Below are 23,085 nucleotides of genomic sequence, written 5' to 3'. Positions count from 1 at the left end.
CAATCAGAAAGTAACACATAACTTAAGTATCTTGTATTTATTATTGACTAACTAAAGAATATAAATTTAAGTATTTCTCTTAATTATTGCTAGAAGCACATAGAAGCACCAAGTCGAGCATCTACTTTATTCTTCGTTTTATGTTCTTATCTCTGAGAATCTAGATAAAAGTGATATCAGCTGCACACTTCTTACTTGATATTATGTGTGTCTTGTGTTAATTTCATGGTGAATATAAACAAATTATTCATTTTGGAACTTGAGGTCTTTATTTTTGCAAACAAATATCGTTGGAATTCATTGATAATTAAAATCTATAGAAAATTCTATATACATATATATCATATAGGTAATAATGTTGTTATATGGTATTTTCAAGTATAATAATGCTTTCAGGACGACTTCAGGAAACTTGGACGAGTTTATAAAATCTTTAAACTAATTTTAGTGAATCTGTCTAATACTATTTAAAACTTAAACAATTTCAATTTGTAGTTGCATTATTATAAGGAAAGTTAATATAATTAAAATATTGAAATATACAGATGGGTTGCCATTATCTGTGATACATACAAGTTCTATTTACAAAGTTTCTCCAAGCACTTCTATGATTTAAAATAACGCTTTCAATACAAAATAAGTTAAGAATCCTTTATAAAGAAACTTTTGATCATTAACAGATTCGAAGTCAAACTATGGTATATTAAATTGTTAATGCTTATATATCCAGATAGAAAGGAATACATTTTAGTTTTTGTAAATGCCGAATATAATAACTTTTTTAAAAAAATATAATAGTTTGATTGCTTGGGTGTAACATTTCAAATAAAAAAATTTTTATTTATTAACTATTTACCCAAAATTATTTTTTATATAGGCACAGATCAGAGTAATAAGAAAATAAATTATATTTAATAGCATAAATGTTGAAGATTATTCATTAGCCGAAGAAATAATAAAATTCTTCGAAGAACTGGATGCTTCTCCATACTCAATATTTGTCGAGATGCAGAGAGACTAAGTAAACATTTACTAAATAAAACATCAATATTTCAAAAATAATTCATTCTAATAGTCAATTTTTAGTTCATTAGTTTAATTTCATTTAGTTTCAGTTTTTGAAAGGGTCGTGTAAAATTAATTTTCTTAGAGAGTTTTACTCAGTTTTTTTTTTAAATTACATTTTAATATCAATTATGACAGCATTAATTCATTCATTATATATGTTGGAGACAACATTATCACATCGGCATCTTGCATACAGTTCGCTTGATAGAGTATGTCACCGCTGCAGCATCCTCGCAATATTCCTCGTGGGTAATATTCTCGTAAAGTCTGGTAGACACTACAGCTAGTACTCAATTTGCTAATTTATAGCAAGTAATACGTATGAGGAATTGGTAATACTTATGTCCATTTCACACCTTCCACTGGTCATCTCATTTGTTAGTTTGTTTCCTTTAATATCTTTATGTCCAGGTGTTCAATAAAAAAGAGATGTTCTGATTCTTAGAAGACTATATAGTATCACCTATATTAGTCTAGGTGAGTTTTGATTGTATATATCTTAGCTTGAAAATAATGCTGAAGTAACACACGAAATGGCTGCCTGTGTGTACTCGCTCCCATATATGGTAGCTCAAGAGTTACTAGTCACGTTTCAATAATAATTATTTCATTGAGTAAAGGTTTATACAAGCTTTTAGAAATTAATTTATTTATTAGTTATTTACTTGCAAATATAAAATCAAATATTTTTTGCTAAAAAAAGTTTTAGTTTTAACAATAAAAAATTTTATTAAAAAAAATAATTTTTTATATTTATACTTATTTTATACATATATATAATTTTAGTATGGCGAACCAGCATTTTGGATAGGCAGACATACAAAACTGTTATACTATACACTTATGTTAACTTATATATTATCTGTAATATATATTATGTGCAAGATATATATCTATACATATAAGCCATGTTTTATTGATAACAGTTATATTTTTCTTAATTACTTATCGATCACATAGAAATCATACATTAAGTTTGTCAAGATATACATATATAATATAGTCGCAAAGAACGGACTTGGAATAAGTAGCTTCGTCTGTTTAAGTATCGCTTGAATTAATATAGTTTTTTGCGCCCTCCGAATAAGAAATATTAATGTAATACATTTAATGTACTCGTAGATTATTAGATGCCTTTTTGCGAGTGATGCTTGGGCCATGATAGACTTCTTTGAGCACCTTTATAACGGTACTGCTCGGAATGATTAATTATAAAACTGAATGATTAATTATAAAACTGATTAATTATATCCCTTAGTTCTGATATAACCTTATGGCGTTTTCGATTAATAAATTTGGATTCAATCAAGATTTACTCTAGAGCTGTCAAATTTTATTGCTTAATCGAACGTTTTCAGAGTAACCTAATGCAAACGACTTCATTGATTTCATTAAAATAGTTAGAAAAAGTTAGTCATAGAACATTTAATGTCTCTAATAAATTTCATTAAAAGCCTATTCATTACTGGTTTATAGTTATTTTATATAACTCTTGACTCTTTTAAAAAAAATTTATTAGCAAAAATGGGTGGATAATATAAAAGATGATCTTAATAAAATGGTTGAAAAATTTATAATAATTTATAATAATTTATATAATGCAAGGAACAAAAATTAGAAGATTAGGATATTTATATATATTCAAGATCTGTTAAAGCCAATGTGTGCCATTGTCCCGGACTGTTGAAAAGCCTAGCTAATTACGTACACCTATTTAATTAAGATCGTTTATTAAATTATCCATCTATATTTGCTTGTTCCACTTCCACCGAGTTAGGCCGATTTATCCGTACTTTTTAAAATGCTTGTTTTGCCACTTACTTGTAATATGTAGTACGTTTATCATATTTTGATTCTATATTATAATATTGAGTTCTAAATTTTACCGGACAAAGTAAGGTTTATTGTTAATTAGCACAGGTAGAGACGTGCTTAGACATTTGGTATGTCTAAGTTGGGCTATCCACAGCGAACAATTTGCGCTGTGGATAGGACTGCAATATGCTTAAAGTTGGTATATGGGCTAGGCAAATCAAAGATTCATATATATGGGTTATATATAGTTTATATAGTTTCTTGAAAAAATGTTGGTATTAAAGAAATTTGTCTGCATTAAGAATATATCTTTTGTTCACACATTTATTATATCTTTTGTTCACACCTTTATTAGAAATTTTTGTTGAGAAACTAGAACTGAACGTTTAGAAATTTTATCGATTGTATATATATTTATCGTTGATATAAAAATGTGGGGTAATAATTTAAATATCAAACGTTGGACAATTCTAAGTTTGTGTGAAGGGTGTAAAGGCTTCAACTAAAGCAAATTGCTTTTTTTCATTATATTTTTATATTACATATATTGAAGGCAGAGAAATTAATATCGTATGTAGAATTATGTTAAAGAGGAAAAGTAATAGGAAAATAAAAATTAATCAAATGTATTTAAAATGAATATATTATCTAAAGAGGAGTAGAAAAATATTTGAAATAATTTCGAAAACTTCCTTATAGATCGGAATGAAATATACAAGTATGTATATAAATGCTTAGAAATATAATTAGATGTACAAGTTCTATTTGTCAGTTGATAAGCCAGTAAGAAAGTACAAGTACTTTTTATTAAATCTAATTTCTCCTTTCTTTAACACTTAAGGGCAAGTATGGGTGTCTATTCTCCCTTACTTAAGGGTGTCTATTCTCCCTTAAACTATTTCAAATTCTTTTAACTCTTGTACTGATAGAAGGATTATTGTTTTCATATGAGAAAATAAATGTGGACATATGGTATTACTATATAATATTTCGAAGTGATCGTCTAATGTATGTGTCATCAATTCATGGTTACAATAACTGTATTGTGAAAATCTTATATATAATTCTGGCATAATCTTTTCTATATTTACTTTTAGATATAAATTATGTTACTTTAGTGATATCCACATTTTAAATCTTTGTCATCGTTTACATGATTTGTTTTTATTTATATTTATTTCGATATGACATATTGTGTTAGAAATTTATTTGTTTTTATTATCAAAATATTAAAGAAATAAATAGAAAATTTGAAAATCAACAAATAAATTTGAAAAATTTGATGTTTTCATTGTAAAACAAGCGAACTTTTTCCGGAAAATAATTACACGTGCTATCGTAAAAAATATTTTAATGATACATTTTTTACTATTGGCAAAGACATAAAATTTTGTAGATACACATATCAAAAAAAAAATTATTTAAATTTTTTAGAAGTCTTAAATTAAAAAAGAGTATATTGTATAATAAAATAAAAATAAAAGAATTAAATGAACAGATTTGGCATTGAATAATTTTTATTTGATTATGTGATTTTCTTTTTGATTTTCTGTGTAAATATGCGGATATAATATTTAAGAATTTTATTACTTCAACATAATTAAAATTTTATAAATTGTTTTCAATATTAAGAAATACATCATTTGCTTATTTTTTGCAAAATTTCTGGCAACTTGTTGATGTTATAGTAAATGAAATATTATAATTTATCAGTTGCAAATGGAATTTATATTGAATTGCAAAGGAAAGTAAAAGAACATAATTTTCCTATATCACAAGTATATAATTATAAAAACATTACTATCTACACCATTACGATTCCGACAATTAATATAAAAATTAATATAAATTAATTAAAAATTGCATATAAAATATGAAATATAGACATGATCCTGCGGAATATATATAAACAACTGATTTGGGGCAACATTGTATCTTAGCTTTATCGATTGCTATTTCTAGATAAATTGGTACGACTGCCAGCTTGTCTTGTATAAAGAAGACTGGCCTACTTTGTCTCGAGAATTTAGATTATTGGCATACCACAGCGAAGATATACATTGCTATTAGTATAAATAAATGATCTTTTTTTCAATTAATATTTTAAAATAGTCAACTGCAGTTATTATTAATGTTAATTATTTTTGTCGAAAGTCTTGTGTTTTATGACGAAAAGAAACTACTTAAATATTGGTAGAATTCAAATGGAAGTAAAAAGACAACAACAAAAATTTTAGTTAATATATTAAAGTTTGGCTGACCGTACAACGACTCTTGGCTGTTTCGAGTACTGCCAAGTACTCATTATCAGTGGTCTTAGGAAACATTCGAATTTTTTTAATTAGTTTATAGCCCGTATATAATTTGTATGGATTGCAAGTGTCATAGAACTCTTACCTATCAAATTAGAAACCATGACTAATCGTGTTTTTGCGCAAGTAGTCAAAGCTGCACAAACTTTCAATGCTCAAGTTCCAAGTTTTTTGTCACATTTTTTTTTTAAGTGACACTAACCAAAGCCCCAGAAAAAAAACAAACAATAATAATGTCTAACCAAAGAAGACATTATTGACATTATTGTTTAATACCGATTAGTCTAAACATTAAATAGTTAGCTACGACGGCTTTTATATAGTAACAATTATTCTACAAAAGTTCTGTAAGGTCTCACTTGTTCGTAGCCCCATTTTAACCGATGAAATTGTTGACAGTGCTTTTTGATTTGAGTTTAATTCAATTTATATGACAGGTACTGTCTGTTCGAAATTAGTTTTCAAATAGTTCACTAACTAAATGTTAATCATTTAGTAATAAAAGTGTAATAATACCCTGTGATAAGGTAGATATTAAAATAGAGATGTCCAAATCCATAGGTTCAAAGACACATATTTCATAGAATCTCTGTTATAAGAATTTAAAAAGAAAACTAGATAATATGTGTGGAAAGGCATGAAAATTACATTAACTGACTTACCCTTTTGCAATATAACCGATTTCAGTAACTTAGAAGTAGTTGCATTGCACTCGTCTTTAATATTCCAAAAATATCATTCACACATTTCGTTAGCAATCTGGGTTTTGTATATAAATTTTCTACACATGTGTTGAGCAGTTCCTCCATCACAATATCTGTAATTATCTTTATAGATCTCGATCCTGATAATGACTATTAAGGAGAGTTGAAATATAGAATATTTAGAAAATATTAAACAAACCTTGAATTTTAATTTTAACAGAAAGTAACTTATAGTCGGATAAAAAATATATAAAAAGCATTATCAAATAAAAAATATTAAAGAATCAAAAAACAAGTGGTGTATTCTTATAAAATAGCAAATTTAAAATAAGAAAAATTTTAATATGTTTTCAATAAAACGAAATATATAAAATATATATATAATATATACATATATCACATTATTCAGTAAAAATCGAAACTTTTGGGGTGCACCATTCATAAAAAACCAATATATATGAGTATATATTTTTGTGTTTTAAAACGATAACCTTCAAATAATTATTATTATTAATAAATAATAGGTTATGAATGCACCACGACCGAACTATTGTGCACCTAAAAGCTCAACTAAGACAATTCTAGACTAGTTAAAAAACTAGTAATTGCTGTCGGCTTAATTTTACCTATTTGATTTGGGACAAAGGTCCAGCTTCTAAGGTAGTCAATAATAATGTTTTGCCGCCGGTGGTCAGTTACCGCTGGCTTTTATTCATTTCTCGAATAAGTCTTTTACCTTCAAACAATACTTGAAATATTTATTGGGTTACATTTGAAAAAATTAACGAAAAGTAGTTTTGTGCATTGATTAAACCCTAAATTCAATAGGAAAAAATATGCCGTACAAGTTATTGAATATTAGGTACATGTCTTACATATTACGGCAACTCTTCTATCTTGAATCTACCGATCTGTCTCAAGTACCGATGATACTGAATATTATAGACGCCAAGTCAATAAAAGCATTTAACGTGATCATTAAGTGAGGTAAAAAGTGATAGTTTAGTCAATAAAGATATCACAAGGCAGTGTAAATATTCATTTGAACTAATTTATAAACTTTTGCATTACTGCCATATTTATAATATATATTCTAAACACCTTTTATTCATATATAATTTTTATTTTATTTTGTTTTTATTTCAGAAGCCAATATGAGTGAAGTGCAGAGCTTGTTGACAACTTTCGTCATACTTGCCGTTTTACTGATTTTTTTATGGACCCTCTATGCCATTTTTTAAATTCAGCGAGAAATTCGATTCATGTTCATTAATGAATAACTTAGCTAAAAATAGTATATAAGGTCTTTGTTACATGATAGTAATTAAATAAAAAGGTAAGTTTTCAAAAATTATATATTATATTACAGGTATCTTATTATCTTACTTATTATAGAATTCGATGAATTATAAAGTTTATTGTTGTTGTGATGACAAATACGTCTTTCTTAAATAAACTTTTATCTTCTATTTATATTTCTACAGTTGTTTGATACTGAGCTCTGGATAATATATTTTCACTCGCTATTATTTTAAAATATTTGAGATCTTTCATTGCATACACTCAGAAAAATAATTTTGTAGATTCAATCAGAATTTAATTATATCTAAAATCAAACTATAGTTACTCGACAGATCACGTTGGGTCAACCATCCCATATGTTGCTTTTTATTTCTTCTTTAGCACATGAGCTAAAGTTCTTCTAACAAAATTGTGGTTAATCTAACTTGTATATGGTTAGAGAATATTTTTCTGAGTGTACAGTTAATAAGTTTTGAAAAGTACGTTAAAGTTATGAGCTACTAGTGAAAATGGACATTTTAAAAAGTTTCTCCTTTACAACAGTGATTGAGAGACAATAATCAACTTTTTATTCTACGGTGACTTGCACTTTTGCAGGCTAAGATCACTTTTTATATTTTCAAGAAGTAGCTAATAATTTTGAAAAGGGTTTTGAAATTGATTGCGATCATAAAAAAATCGCTAAAGCAATTACAGGCCTAAATCAGCCCATCAGCCCAAAATGTTAAGTAGTAAATATCTTATTTGTGCTATATGACGATTATTACATTTTTCATGCTACCTTTACTAGTATAAATTGATATATGTGCATATTGTTAAGAACATATTCATATATGTATACTCGTTCCGACGATGATCGATTTGACAGTGTATAAAGAATTTCACCTCTTCCCTCTCTACACAAAAAGAAAACTTTGTGTAATTTTAGTAAATAAACTTCTTATGTTGTTCTTGGTCTTATTTATATTTGTATTTATTAAAATTAGTTGCTTTGGGAAGTTCTAATTAAACTAGTCGAACAAACCCCGTACCCTCTATAAAATGAAAATACATATTAAATACTCATACTAAATTAATAGCAACACTTTTTTATTTATTTTTAAAATTTTTGTTTTTCTATACAAATTCAAGTTTTGAAACTTATATTTAATGTAAGAGGGTTTGAAGAGCAATGAAGCAGCAATAACAATAATTTGATTATTTTATTGAAATTCGGCTGACCATATAATACTGTTTCGAGTATTGTCAAGTATGTTGCATGGTAAGGCAAATTTCAATAAATTAATCAAATTTTTGTTGTTCCTTTTTCCTTACCTGTTCGAACCCTTTCAGTTTCTTTTCCTCAAAAGTTGCGTTGTATTCGACAGAAAAACTTGATATAAAAAAAATTGAATTTAATATGTTCAGGAGATTCTCTTCATTTTTATATTACAATTTATTGATGATTTAACTATAAGATTCTTGCGTATACGAGTATTGTGCAGTTTTCGAATGTTAAACATTTTATTTTATAAACACAAAAATATGTTTTTAATTGATAAACTATTTGATTGCTATATATAAATAAAAAGATTAATATATAATCCAATTTGAAATTCTTTTTGATCATAAAATATCGAATGGCTCAAATGTTGCCATCAATTAAAATTTCTATATGGAAAACTATTTGAAATGTTTAAAAAGTATTTTAATTCAAGTAAATAAATGTGTCAACAAGTTTTGTATATAAAGTGATGTATATTATATATGCGTGTAATAATTTTTTTATTAATACGTAGAAGTAATAATTAATGGCAAAAACATCTACTCAACCGACGTACAACATGGATTATCTATATTTTTACTTGGACAAGACATGAAGCTTTGCTGACAAGATAAGAAGTACAGAAAATTGTTTTTTTTTGCTAAAATTAGTGGCGGATAACTTTATATATAGAAAATTTACTTTCTATATATAAATTGTATATATTTATATACTATAAATTGATTTTGTCAATATATATGTGTATGCAGTTTATATCTATTTAAATATTTTATTCCAAAATATGTGATGAAAAACATTATGTATGTATTTTTTAAAATACAAAAATAAGTAAGAGTATACATGTGTACATATAAATATATATACAATATAAAAATTATTTATATAATGAAATAAAAAAGGCTAAAGTTAAGAATTAATATTAAGAACAGTAAAATTTTCATATATTTGCCGTGCGTTGGAAATGCCTCCTTCGCCCACTCACATACAGTAAACCAATGAGCAAAAAACTGCGTCCAACAGAAACCAATTCAGCACACGGAATTAAATATTGGAATATTCATTGTACATACAAATCGATGGTATATTTTTGTTGTTGTCTTCAAGTATTTTATATGCTTATTGCTGTTCTTGATGAACATGGCATTTGTGGAGAAATCATATAGATGCGCTTTTCAGTTATTCCGTAGCAATCGGTACGAACGGTTTTGAAATATCGACAGATTTTGGATAAATCAACAATACAAAAGTGTGTGTTCCAGAAATTTTCATTTTGAAACCCTTTTTCCCAATTCAAAATAATTTTTTTTAATTACACAATTTAATCCAAAACTATCCTATCCATTATAAATCATATATGAAGAAGTGAAACTGTGATTTTAATATGTTCAATAATAAATAAATATCAATAAGAAAATTAAGAAAATTAAAATTTTATTAATTATTCAATATAAAAATATATATATTTTTTTGCTATTAAACAGCTCATATCACCACAACAGTAAAAACAACAAAACTTTATAAAAATGAATGAGGCCAGAAGTTTGTTCACCACCTTCGTTATCCTTGTGTTCTTACTTGGATTACTTTGGGCTTTCTATGAAGCTGTCTTCTAAAATATGCCAAACGTTTACATTAATTTTGCTATGTAAACCGACAGCACAGTTCTTACATGATGTTAATTTTAATAGAATTTATTTTAAATTAAGAAAACGAATTCCAAATCTTTAATATTGTAATAATATATCAATGTAGTTGTTAATGTGTAAATAAGGCGATATAGTCTATAAGACAGGTAAGCCTAAAAGCAATTACTTGCATTTAATTAATTTTAATTCCTAAACATATTAAAAGTTATATTAATAAAATTATTTTATTTATTTTATATAAAAATATAAACAAAATATCAAATTTAAACATTACATATCAACAGATATTACTTTGTAATATCTATATCTATATATATATATATTTAATATAATATTAAAAAAATATCGACAAAATTCCAAAAATCTTTTGTTTATAAGCAGTCAAGTTTTATAAAAATATTTTGCATTATCTTAATATACTCGTATATATACTATTTCGTAATTAACAATTAATATTCTGAATTTAACAATTTCGAACAGATATTTTATATTAATAGTGAATATTATTTTGAATGGACATAAAAAAAATCTCAGGAAGTTTTTATAAACTTCTATTTTATATTAAATTATTTTAGCCATTTCTTTATAACCCCTTTTACATATTTTTTTATTTATTAATTTTAAAACTTAGTTTTGTATAAAATTATTAATTATTTCTTTACCTACATAAAATATAATTAATAATTAATTCTTTATGTATGTATATAAAATATATTTAATAATTAATTCTTTAATTATGCATATAAAATATTATTATTAATCTTTTATTTTATGCATAAAATGCAATTAATTACTAATTATTTATTTTTATAAATGAAATAATCAAATAATATTTTTAAAGAATTTTTGTTGTGATCATTTTAAATTACTATACCATATATGGTATGATATATTGGATTCTCTATTTAATTTAACCTATAGCTGAAGGGATTATTGATATTTTTATATATACATATTAAATAAATTTTTGTTTAATCAAACAGTTTTTCAATTACTTAAATAAAACTTAAATAAACAACAGAATTTCACGTAGAAACTTTGTTTTATAAAAAAATGTTAATTAAAATTTTTTATTTAAATAATTCATTTAATTAATATTTACTTTATATAAAGTTATAATAGAACATAATTTTTTTTGTAAAATTTTTGATCAGATTGCTTTTTAAATATTATTTATTTATTAAGAAATATTATATAACTTTAAATTCCATAGAGGATTTATATTTAAAGTTTAGTTTTTTACTAATTAATTCTAATTAATTAATGAAATTAATATTTCTACATCAGAAATATCTAAATGTAGAAATATCTGTTTATCTATCTGTTTGTTAAAATTTGGGAACAAGTCTAAAGATTATTAAACGAAAGCTTAGACATTGATATATGTAAATCGAGCTAATATTTATACAATCATATATAATGTATAACTATATATTTCCTTTTAATTTTACATCAGTAATAAATTGTTAGTAATATTGTTGAAAAAATTTATAAGTAATTAACAATTTATTAATAACATAATTATTTCTGTGTATATATACTATATATTATATATATATACTAGTATATAACTCAGGCAGAAAAATATATATGTAACACAAAGGATAGTTAGTATATTTTACAATTATTGTTTTTTGGGCTTAGTGGCGTTAGGCATTTCGCTTCTATTCAGGTAGAGCTTAGGTGCCGTTTTAATACCACAAATCCGGTAATAAAAAGCTAAGTCTTAAAACTAACTTTTCGATGGATGCATGATATTATATTATTATATATCGTGAATTTATGTTAGGGATGTCTGCCATGTTCATAAGTTAATAGATTTACATAGTAAAAGTCCTAATTTTGCCCTTAATTTTGCCAGATCTGGCTATTTGCAACGATAGTGTTCAGTTGTTTATTCTTTTTGTTCCTTTCTGTAGTTCCTAAATTTGTGGTTGCTAATTGGCTAGACTAGCTATCATGAGTTTCGCCAAGTACGATCTTGGCTTTGTTCAGTAAAAACTTTTTGATAAATTCCCTATAAATTGTAGTTTGGCGATGTTATACCATTTTTTTTTTACAAAAAACCGAAAATATTTTATATCAAAGAAGTCTAAACAATTATTGCAATATATTGCAATATCTAAATATATATATCATTTTGTAAGCAACCATTGATTGTAATCATTTAACAATTTTAAAGAGATATATGTTTAGGGTTTTTTGATTATATTTTTGCAAGATTCAATTTTAGTTGTTTTCAGTATAAAACTTTGAAAGTCTAGAACTTTGGTATATTGTATATATCTTACTGTACATTTTACTTTTTTTTTTTCTTGGTAGATGTTTGATCTATTACATTATTTTGATCACGAATTATTAATGTGACTTATATGTAAAAATCTTTTGCTCATTTATTTGAGTATTCTTTTAGAATAGTGGAGTAGTCCTTTGTCCCTTATTAAATTGTTTTAATAACAATTAAATAAATATCTCCATGAATTTTAATCAGAAATATCTATAAATTTTGATTAATTTTCATTTAATTTTTAATATGCTATATTCTTATTTATAAAAACTAATACTTGAAATCAATATATTAGGTTTCAGTTCGTAGTTCGCACGCAATCTTAACGCTATCGATTCGCAAGGTTCTGTAGGCCCTAATTGAAGTAATTAAATAGATTATGATACTCATTAACTTTAAAAGTAGAAAGTTTGTGTGTTATTCGGTATAATTACGTACTGTTTATTAATGGCAATGTTAGTTGAACCATTAGTGGATTAAATCACTCTGTAGTCATCAGTCATCTGGTGACCACCTGGATACAAGACTCTATTATTTAGTTTATATAAAAAGAAATTGTAGAAATATTCTAAGGTTCATAAAAGAGTATTTGCAACAAAAAAGAAACTGTTAAGTAAACTATTAAATAATTTGCATATTGTAAAAATAATTCTATATAAGAGTATGTAAACAAAAAAATAAACCGTAAAAATTAATGGGTGATTTATGAAAATATGTATTTCTTTATGCCTAACAGCTGATTGTTATATATATCAGATATATATATATAACATAATATAAGTTCATTTTCTGTTAGCTTAAAAAAAAATGTTAGTTCAAATATGTGCTATTAGCTTGATTAAATAAAAATATTTATTTCATAAATTGTAGTGCATATATATATATATATCATTATGGATATATCTTGTCGCATTTTATAAAAAAAATTTCAAATATATGTTATAATTTATCCAGAGCTTAACATTTCTTCTCATGTAGCAGCTGCTATAAGTATGCTATTTATATATATAAAAATATATATTTAAGCATTTATTTTTTTTTTTTAATTTAAAAACAAAATGTTAAGCATTTTGTTGACAAGTAAAAAATGAAATGAACCAAAAAGCTGTCTATCTCTTTTTGAAAAACGCAAAAAATATATGTGAAAACATTATTCTTTTAAAAAACAATGCTTTAGATACTCTATTTCAGTATAAAAAAATTGTCAACGCTTTGAGTGATAAGTGTGCAAAAACGCGTTTATTAGTATATATATATATATATATATATATATATATATATATATATAAGATACATATATAAATGCGTAATAAATAAAATTTTAATTTTTAATAATTAATTTATTTTTTAATATACCAAATTTTATATATTTTTGTGCTGAATCTTAGAAATTTTCTAGAATTTTGGCTACTTTTTATATTTTTTTTATTAGTAAAAACGATGAAAAGTATATAAAACATCAGAAATATTTTCGTTCTATTTATTAAAAATGTTTCATAAAATCTTAAAGCGTTTTTTGCGTTAAAATTATTTAAGATTTTTAATGCAATTCGCTTCGATTTGCGGACAAAAATAGATGCAAGATTAATTCTAGAAAAAATAAATTTGTTTTCTATTTCATTTTCAGTTTTTTATCTTTCAATAATATTTTTTTATTGTATTTTTTTCCACCTGGTGGTAATTATTCATTGAACGTTAAGCATATAACACAATTTTATGTTTGCAATATTCTAATTAATAATAAAATTTATTAGTTTTTTCGAAATAATATAATATTAAAAAAATCTGTTCTAACCAATTATCAAATAGATCAATACATTTTCTTTTACTTATAAGAAATGTAATAGTTGAGATACCGACACATACTGACCCTCTCAATAGATATTACCAAAAATACATATTCTTAAAGGTTGATGTAACACAACTATTATTTTAGTAAATTCAATAGAACTATTAATTATAGGAGAGGGCACAATAGACGCGACTGTCGCAGTGCCACATCCCCTAACAATAATAATTTATTATAGGGATAATCATGATTTGGATTAACGAGTTTTGTAAAAAAGTAACAAAGTCACATATGTTAATCTTACATCGTTATGGCAGCAATATCCAACTGTATAAGGTGTAATCATATATCACAATCTCGTAAAAAGTACTCGATATCTATTTGACACTTTACGGTGGTACTCGGTGTGGTAGTCTATTCAAGATCTTGAGTATTCCTTATAGTATTTGGCAACTTAGTTCGTTATTGGAGATTGTAAATTAAAATTACAATATCCATTAACAATTATAAATAAATATTAAAATTTATTTTATTATTAAATTGTGTTAAAGCAGAAGTCTTGAGTTCAGTCAACAAATAGTTATAAAATATAACATTGATATTTTATTCTATGATGACAACAATAAATCATAATAATACAGACTTTGAAATATTTGAAAATATATGCCCTAAGTTTTCTCAATATATTCGTCAATCACCTAGTTCTTGCGCTTGTAAGGCGGCTATTAAGTTAATAAAATCCATGGATGTCTCAAGGTCTCCAAAATATTTAATATTTGCTTTTATATTATCTTAAAAATAATTCTGTGTTTATATTTCATAACTAACAAAAGTTTAAGTAGCATATTATATATAATAGATTATATATATTATATATAATATAATCTATATATAATAGTGTAAGCTTTTGTCAAACTTCATATATCGTGAAGTTATAACTAATACTTAATCTTTGTATTAAGTGAGAATAAGACTATTAGTGTTATTAATATTTTCTATTTAAAACTTGTTGTTAAACTTGTTTGAGTTACTTGGGTCAAGTGCCTCTCGCACGTCTCACATTTTCTAGATGTTGTACCTTACAGTTCATTAAAACCTTACGAGTCTTCTGCTACTTAAGAATTTCGTAATACCCATAGCATATCTTACAATATGATTTTCGTCTTGTCTCGGTATGTGTCTACATCACCTTTCCTTGTTTTCGTGTATCTTTGTTGTACGCTAGTAAATACTCGCTCCGACATCCACATAATTGATTCAATCCATTTATATTTTTTGATTATGTTAGGATTTTTAAAACACTCCCTATCAACCACAATAAAAGATTATATGAACTATTTTCAACGGTTTTTGATGAAGAGCTGTTTGTGTCTGCCACACAATATGGTACAAGTACAACAAATAATATATAATTGATCATCTTAAATATGGATTTGGTGTACAAATACAAATATGTGACACCATTGACCAGTTTAAGATAGGAGTTCAGTGATTTTTCTAACTTTCTAAACAATCAAATTGGTTAATCAACACTATAGGTATATCGATATACAGAATGTTTATAGGTCTTTCATTTTGGATATGCACTGTCAAATGATCAATGTTGATATTAAAAAGTAGTACACAAAGAATACTAGAATTGCACACGTGTGATCGCGAAATCGGCGTATTAGCTATATAACATATATATATATATATAACTTGAATTAAGCTAAAGTATTAGTTCGGTATATTTTTCGCTCTTAGAATGTTCAATACATATTTTGTTAGCTGTTTCTTTTAGATCTATTTGATTCTCGCAGTAATAAAATTCATTGATTAGATGTTATTTTAGCTATACTTCATAAACGAGTATATAGTGTCCTTTCCCACAACTTAAAGGTACTCTATAGCTATTCATTTCGATAAATTGCCATATATGTATATCTCATTTGATTTTATATATTGGGATGGGTTAAGCATTTCTTCAATCATGTCAATGTGGTTTGTTTTTGCTCTTTAAGTATATAGTACATGTAACAATCTCACGTCATCTATCTTCAACAGATATCATTTAAGCTCTCAGGTCTTCTTGATTTTGTGAATTTTTTTGGTCTTCTAGATGTTTTCAATTGAACTTTTAACTGACCCGTTTCAATATGTATTAAGAGATACTTAAGTGAAATGCTTATTACAGTTTTAATTTTATATTATTAAATGCTTATTGTAGTTATTATATTATTATTTGGTTATTATTTTTTTTTTTTTTGCTGCTGTGTTGGATAAACTCTAAAGTTTTTCGTTGAAAAGATGTTTTCGGTAGATTTATAAATATAAATTTATAAGGCTTTTAATTGGACCAAGTTATAATTATTTCTTTTATATAGAAGAGAATTTACCTGTAATGATTGAAAATACTTGCTGCAATTATTTGAAATAAATAATAACTAGAGTATTTTTGCAATCACTGACTTTATTAGGAAGACTATTAAATTTCTAAGTATTTTGTATTATGTATATACTGAAAAATTATATATAATTATTATATTATATATATAATATATAATATTATATATATTATATATTATAATAATTATTATATATATATATATATATATAACAATTTGTATTTCTAATCTGAAATATATGTCCTCTTTCTATCTAGAGAATGATTTAGAGTTTTCTAACGTTTTTTTTTATTATGCGACAGACGATCAAAGTAAATTGGATTATAATTAGTTAATGTATTTTTATTTTATACCAGAAGGATTTTAAAATATAGGAAATATCGCAACTATTATTGATATATAATATTTGTAAATAAATGTTAGAATAACTCATTATGTGTTAAAAATATAGAATTTTACATCTAAAACTACATAACATTTATCTAAAAAAAATTTAATCAATCTGTTTCTATAATTGATATGAAAAGCAAATATGGTATATAAATTTCGTATTGTATTAATTGGTTAAATAGTATTGTAAGCGCTAAATTGCTCGGTGTTTCTACTGGGATTATGATTAAATAATGATTAAATAATATTTAAAAATGTTATAATTTTGACAATATATGAAATAGATACGAGTATTTTCTAGTAAATAATAATTTAAAGTCGTCATTCTAAAGGTTAGATTAGGTTTTAAGCGTATCTGCTGCAGAATCCATCTAGCCCATCTATGCATACGTTGCCATATCCAAAAACTCATATTTTAGAATGTGGTTTTTATAGAGAATATCTGTGTTACATGTATTCAATTTCTCTTCTTTAAGAAAAGAATGTGATCTATTCTTTCGATCTAGCGATTATTATCATAATCTCCACAGAACTACTCCTAAGTAATTTTAATTACTTTTCAAAAAATGCAAATTTTTAAAATGGCAGCAATTTAATATTTTATAATATTAATAAAATTTTATAAAAACGTGCAGTTTGTTTTAAATAAAAATAAAAAACAATTTGAACTAATTTAAGCACTTGAAGTCAAAATATTAAATATCTTGCTGAAGGCAATATGTGCGCGGAAATTTATATCTATGTTCAGAGGAAATTCATCCAAAAATTTTACTTTATCTAAAAATACAACAGTTGTGCTGGAGATTTTGCGATTGCAAGAATCTTGTGGATAAGCAACATATTGAATGCTGTATTTTATCGCTCAACCGCATTATAAAATTTTGGGCGAAATTCCTTTAGCAATTAAGAAAATATTTACAATAGGAATGTGATTGTTTATAAAATTAATTAAAAAAAAAAAAAAAACTACATATGTGTGTAGTAAATGCGTATCTAATTTGGTAGTCTCTTGAATATAAATTACCACATTGTCAATCCAAAAATTTTGGCAATGTCAGTAGAACGTGTTCATGTCAATATAATACAAAATGTTTTATTTTTAAATAAGTTTTCAATTTGATTTCTCTAGTCTAACATAATATTTCGATAGATACCCGTATATTTATTTAAATTTTCATATTGCTCTCTTATGTATCTTTCAGATGACGTTAATGCCCAGCAGTAATTATGCCATAAAATTGCAATTATAGCCAAAAGGCGCAAGATCTTGAATACATTATGGTAAATAAAAACAAAAGCAAAGCAAAAACAAAAACAAAAACAAAAACATTTATAATAATTAATATTTCATATATATAAAATTAACAAAAATGTTTCTCATACGCAGTGTGTGACTAAAAGGGGTACATTTGAAGATCAATTCGAAGAGAAAATGCGCAAATGTTCAAGCAACAACAAACCAGAAAATCTAAAGCAATATGGATTGGAACGGATCGGATCGGATGTGCACACACCAAAATTACTGTACACAGATGCAGAAGTGATCTTAGATACACATATAGGTAAATTGGTGTGTCTGCCGCCTCACGTCTCCACTTCACGTTGGGCAGATTGTGGCCGCGGCATTTACGTCATCGTTAAATTTCGTTTATTTTAACATGCATACAAAAACAAATCATTTAAAAAATATATAAATTATTTTTTAGTTATAATTAAACAAAAGTGCCAAACAAAAGTATAAAAACAATATTTAAACTAACAAAAGTTCAAAAAACAATAAATAAGATCAACAGCACAAACCATAACAACAAAAATTGTTTTTCGGGGTTTTGTTAGGGATTAAAGGCACAAGCAAAAAAGAAACAATTTAAGCCGAAATGTAGGGTGTAGAAATATTTAAATAACTAAGCAGAAAATTTAACAGCACACACACAAAAGAAATTAATGTTAAAAAAATATATAGAAAACTAATTTTGGTGATGAAAATAATTTTAAATATTTACAAACAGAAAGTAATTTCAAATTTTTTCTAAATTAAATTCTTTTTTTTTTGCAGTTCTAAAGTTCTAAGAAAAATAAAGTTAAATTTACAGATCGCTTTTAAGAAGTTGTTTTATCTTAAAATACAAAAAATTAAAAAAATGTTGTTTTATTTCAATCAAAAGAATTTAAATGCGCTCAGAGTGTTTTGAAGTTTTCATACATAATAAAAATTTTTTTGAAGATAATATTTCAGTTTCTTAAAATTTCAAAAAACAATACATCATGCAATATTTAGACTATTGTATTTACATCGATAGAAATACAGCAATATTTCCCATTTTTATGAGAATATATAAATTACATAAAACAGATTCGATAAGTCAGAACATATGTAGTAAAACTGAAATAAAAATGTTCCAGGCATATTTACATAAACTTAGTAAATTTATAGCATTTTTATAAACAAATACAAAAAGTATTTAAATTTAAGAAGCGATAATCTAATCAATATAATAACTTATGAAATCTATTTTGATATCCCTGAAGAGAGTTTCTTGAGCTCATCTGCATACAAATTTACGGTCATCAATAAACTGAGCAATATATTATGGTTAAGAATCCAAAAAGTCAATGAAATTCCTCTCCAGAACTCCCATGACACGAGGATATAAGAAAAACGGATGTTTTATTTTTTAGTATGTATTTAGTAAATTAGTATGTATGTATGTATTGAAATTGCTCTCCAGAAATTCCATGACACGAGAATATAAGATATACGTAAGTTTTATTTTGTCTTTATAAAATTTATATGTATATTTATTATTTAGTGCCCTCTTAGTGCCATCGTGTTAGTTCAAATACAAACTTAATGACTCAAGCTTAATGACTTTTTGAAAAATGCTATGACCACACAATATCGTAATAAGATGAAAATTTATATAGAGTATTATAAGTACAACAGTCAAAATTTTATATATTCATTAGTTTTGCCATACAATATTTTTATACTAGACTAATTTCGCAAACAGTGAAGGTCAATATGCAAGGAAGATTTAAAAGTGTAGAATATTTTGATATGAAAATGGATGCCAGAGCATTCTAATATAGTAGGAAATGAGAGCGAAGACAAGCTGACGAGGCGCCCCTTCTACGGATACCCCTATTTCAATCCCTACTCCTACCAAGTTGATTTATGACCATTTTTTGTGACAGGCAAATAGCGAATGCGCCCATACTGCTTCAGTACTCAGGTAAAGTACTACATGACCGAGCTATTCCAAATGTACAAGATCTAACTTGATACACAGAAGTATCAAATATCTAGGTATCTAGGTTACTATCTGTCTTTGCAGGGCAAAGACTGGCCCATAGGACGGCATGGAGCTAGCCTCGGTATACCTTGTAGTATCTACTGCAATGCGTGTCTAGTAGATTCAGGATACAATTCTTGACATACTCATATAAAAATTACACCTTTAAAATCGTTCTCGATTCACATCCTCATTCATAAAGGCTTTTATGGACTTAAATAACTTCAATCCTCTTTGAATTTACATGTTTTAATAAAAATACTACAGAATACTAGTCTGGAAAAAAATGTGTAGTTACTTAGTATATGCATATATTATTGGAATATATTTTATAAAATACTTTCAATAATATTAAGAACTTTGTTGCCGAATAATACTGGAGAACTTGAGGTTTTATTTTTGGAATACAGAAGTATTGAATGAATAAAATTACTTTATTCGCAAATATTATTCTTTATTACTTTAATACTTTATTACTAAATTCTTAATTTACACATAACACAATATAACACACTCAGAAATTGGAACAGGCAATGCGAGCGCTGTAAATGAATGTGAAGACTTCTTGAGCTCTATAAAAACGTATTCAAGCTGCGAGTACTATATACAATATTTATAAACTTACAATTTTTCAGCATGACTTGAACTCATGTAGGCATACAAACAGGAAATAGGCACAGGAAATGCCTATTTTTGATAATGCTATGTTTTATCATAAGATACTGTTATATTCCTTTAGTACTACCTTTAGTGGATGACATATTAATGCAAAATATGAAAAATGATGTATATATACGAATAGAGATTTTGTGAGCTACGTCTGCTAAGAATATTGATTAGTAAAATGTGGAACAATACGAGTTAAAGACTTGAAGTTAAATACTCTAATCAGTATGGAATATTATTTATGGAGGAAGCTTTGGCCGACACACCTGTCTGTAATATTGAAATTAATTATTATATATATTACACTTGATGCTTGAATTTTTATTATATATATTTTTGAAGTATATAAGTAATTAAGATCTGTAAGGTTGTTTGCTAACAGTATCAACAAAATATTAATAATTGAATGAATAAGTTTTTTTATGTCTGATATTTTCATATATTCTGCAAACGTAAAATTTACTTGATCACGTCGATAATTGCTTCGGCAATTATTTTTTGAAAGCACATATTCAAAATCAGGTTCAATCGATTGGGTGCACCTTTCCTTAAGATCCATTGTGTTTGTATATGTTTTTTCGAATTTTAACTTCTCACTTTTGTGCATTTTATCTTTAACCCGTTCAAGACTTGCATTTTTTATTGCAGTTGCATAACTGCACTTGTGTTCCGAAGCTTGCATTGTCGGTGTTAAAGCGAAACTCTGATGCAGCTGCTTATATAGTATTTCTTTTTTCCAATTGAACATGATTACTACAGTCTGTAATATTAGGTAATGATACTCTGCACCGCTAGCTTACATTTGAAGACAACAATTTTGCTTACGTAAAGCAACTTGCCATATAATTTTTAACCAAGCCAAAAGTTGCCAAATTATGCAGTGAATGCACAAAGAGACAATGCAAAGGAAGTGCAGTCTGTAATTGTTTTTACAATTGCCTAATTTTCTGATTTATTAACTGCTTTTCAGTTAACAAGATTTTAATGTTAAATCGTTAAAGGTTTTGGTTATTAATTACTGAAAATTAAAATCTACTTTTACTACTTTTATTAAAGTCACTAAACTTAGTCACTGAACTTAGATACTTTTAAGTCAATTTATTTCATAAAGATGAAAGTCAATTATATGTACATATTTACTATATATATACTGTATTATATTTAATGAATAAAAAAATTATGAAATACGAATAAATGGAATTCAGAAAAAATATAAAATTGATCTTATTTCTCGATGATATTAAATCTACTCCACCTATTGCCAAAATCTCCGAAGGTTGGTAAAGATTAAAGAGTGTGAAGGATTTAACTGAAACTTAATTTTGTCACTTAAAAATAGAATACTATATAAAAATTAAGAACATTCATTTAACTTTAGTGAGGATACTAGCTAGATTGTATTCAGAAGAAATCTAATCAATGCATAACTTTCTCTCCTATCAATTTGTATTATTATTATATTTTTTTTCTAGTAAATGAAAAAATGGCCCCTATAAATATAAATTACTATTAAGATAATATCGATATAATAGATATATGATGACTGCCATTATCACCATTATCACAGAAATACTTGATTGTTATTAGGTTCTAAATAAAAGAAATGAAGAAAATCTTCAATTATTATTGACACTGCCATTAACGCGTTTACCTCTTCTTAAAGTAATCACATAATATATATTTATTAAATATAATATAACCTTATCAGTTGCCTTTACTGCTATCGCATCTGCAAGAATGGGCTTGCCGGTGAATGAGGGAAAAACGAAGTAAATATCGACTACATACACGCCGACATATACATATACATATATGTGCGCCGATCGGACGCTAACCTAGTAGCTGACGACTATACTTCCGAATTTGTCAAGCACTTTATCTACCTTGGAACCGTCATGACGAACAACAATGATGTCAGTCTGGAGATCAGATGAAGAATCACCATTACATATAAGTGCTACAATGAGCTCAGTAGCACTGAATGCATGTAGAGGGATCACTCAACAAACAAAACTTAAGTTCCATAGGTTGCTCATTTTTCCTGTACTTATGTATGGTGCAGAAACATAGACGCTGTCACAGAATGATAAAGCAGCACTGGGAATATTAGAGAGAAAACTTCTTCGTACGATCTTTGGTGTTTCATAGAGGGAGAGGGAGAG

At 25.9% G+C, this 23,085-nt stretch overlaps 1 long non-coding RNA gene across 1 annotated transcript; it reads left to right on the top strand.

Annotated features, from left to right (window-relative positions):
* The first annotated feature begins 9,608 nt into the window (after window positions 1-9,608).
* On the top strand, window positions 9,609-18,644 carry LOC119689605. Its single transcript, XR_005253464.1, has 4 exons — window positions 9,609-9,711; window positions 9,947-10,257; window positions 18,167-18,245; window positions 18,352-18,644. It is a non-coding gene; the product is annotated as an uncharacterized LOC119689605 (long non-coding RNA).
* The last annotated feature ends 4,441 nt before the right edge of the window (window positions 18,645-23,085 follow it).

The sequence above is a fragment of the Teleopsis dalmanni genome, chromosome X, assembly GCF_002237135.1.
Source record: "Teleopsis dalmanni isolate 2A chromosome X, ASM223713v2, whole genome shotgun sequence".
Classification (NCBI taxonomy): Eukaryota; Metazoa; Arthropoda; class Insecta; order Diptera; family Diopsidae; genus Teleopsis; species Teleopsis dalmanni.
This window is presented reverse-complemented; position numbering and strand designations above follow the sequence as displayed.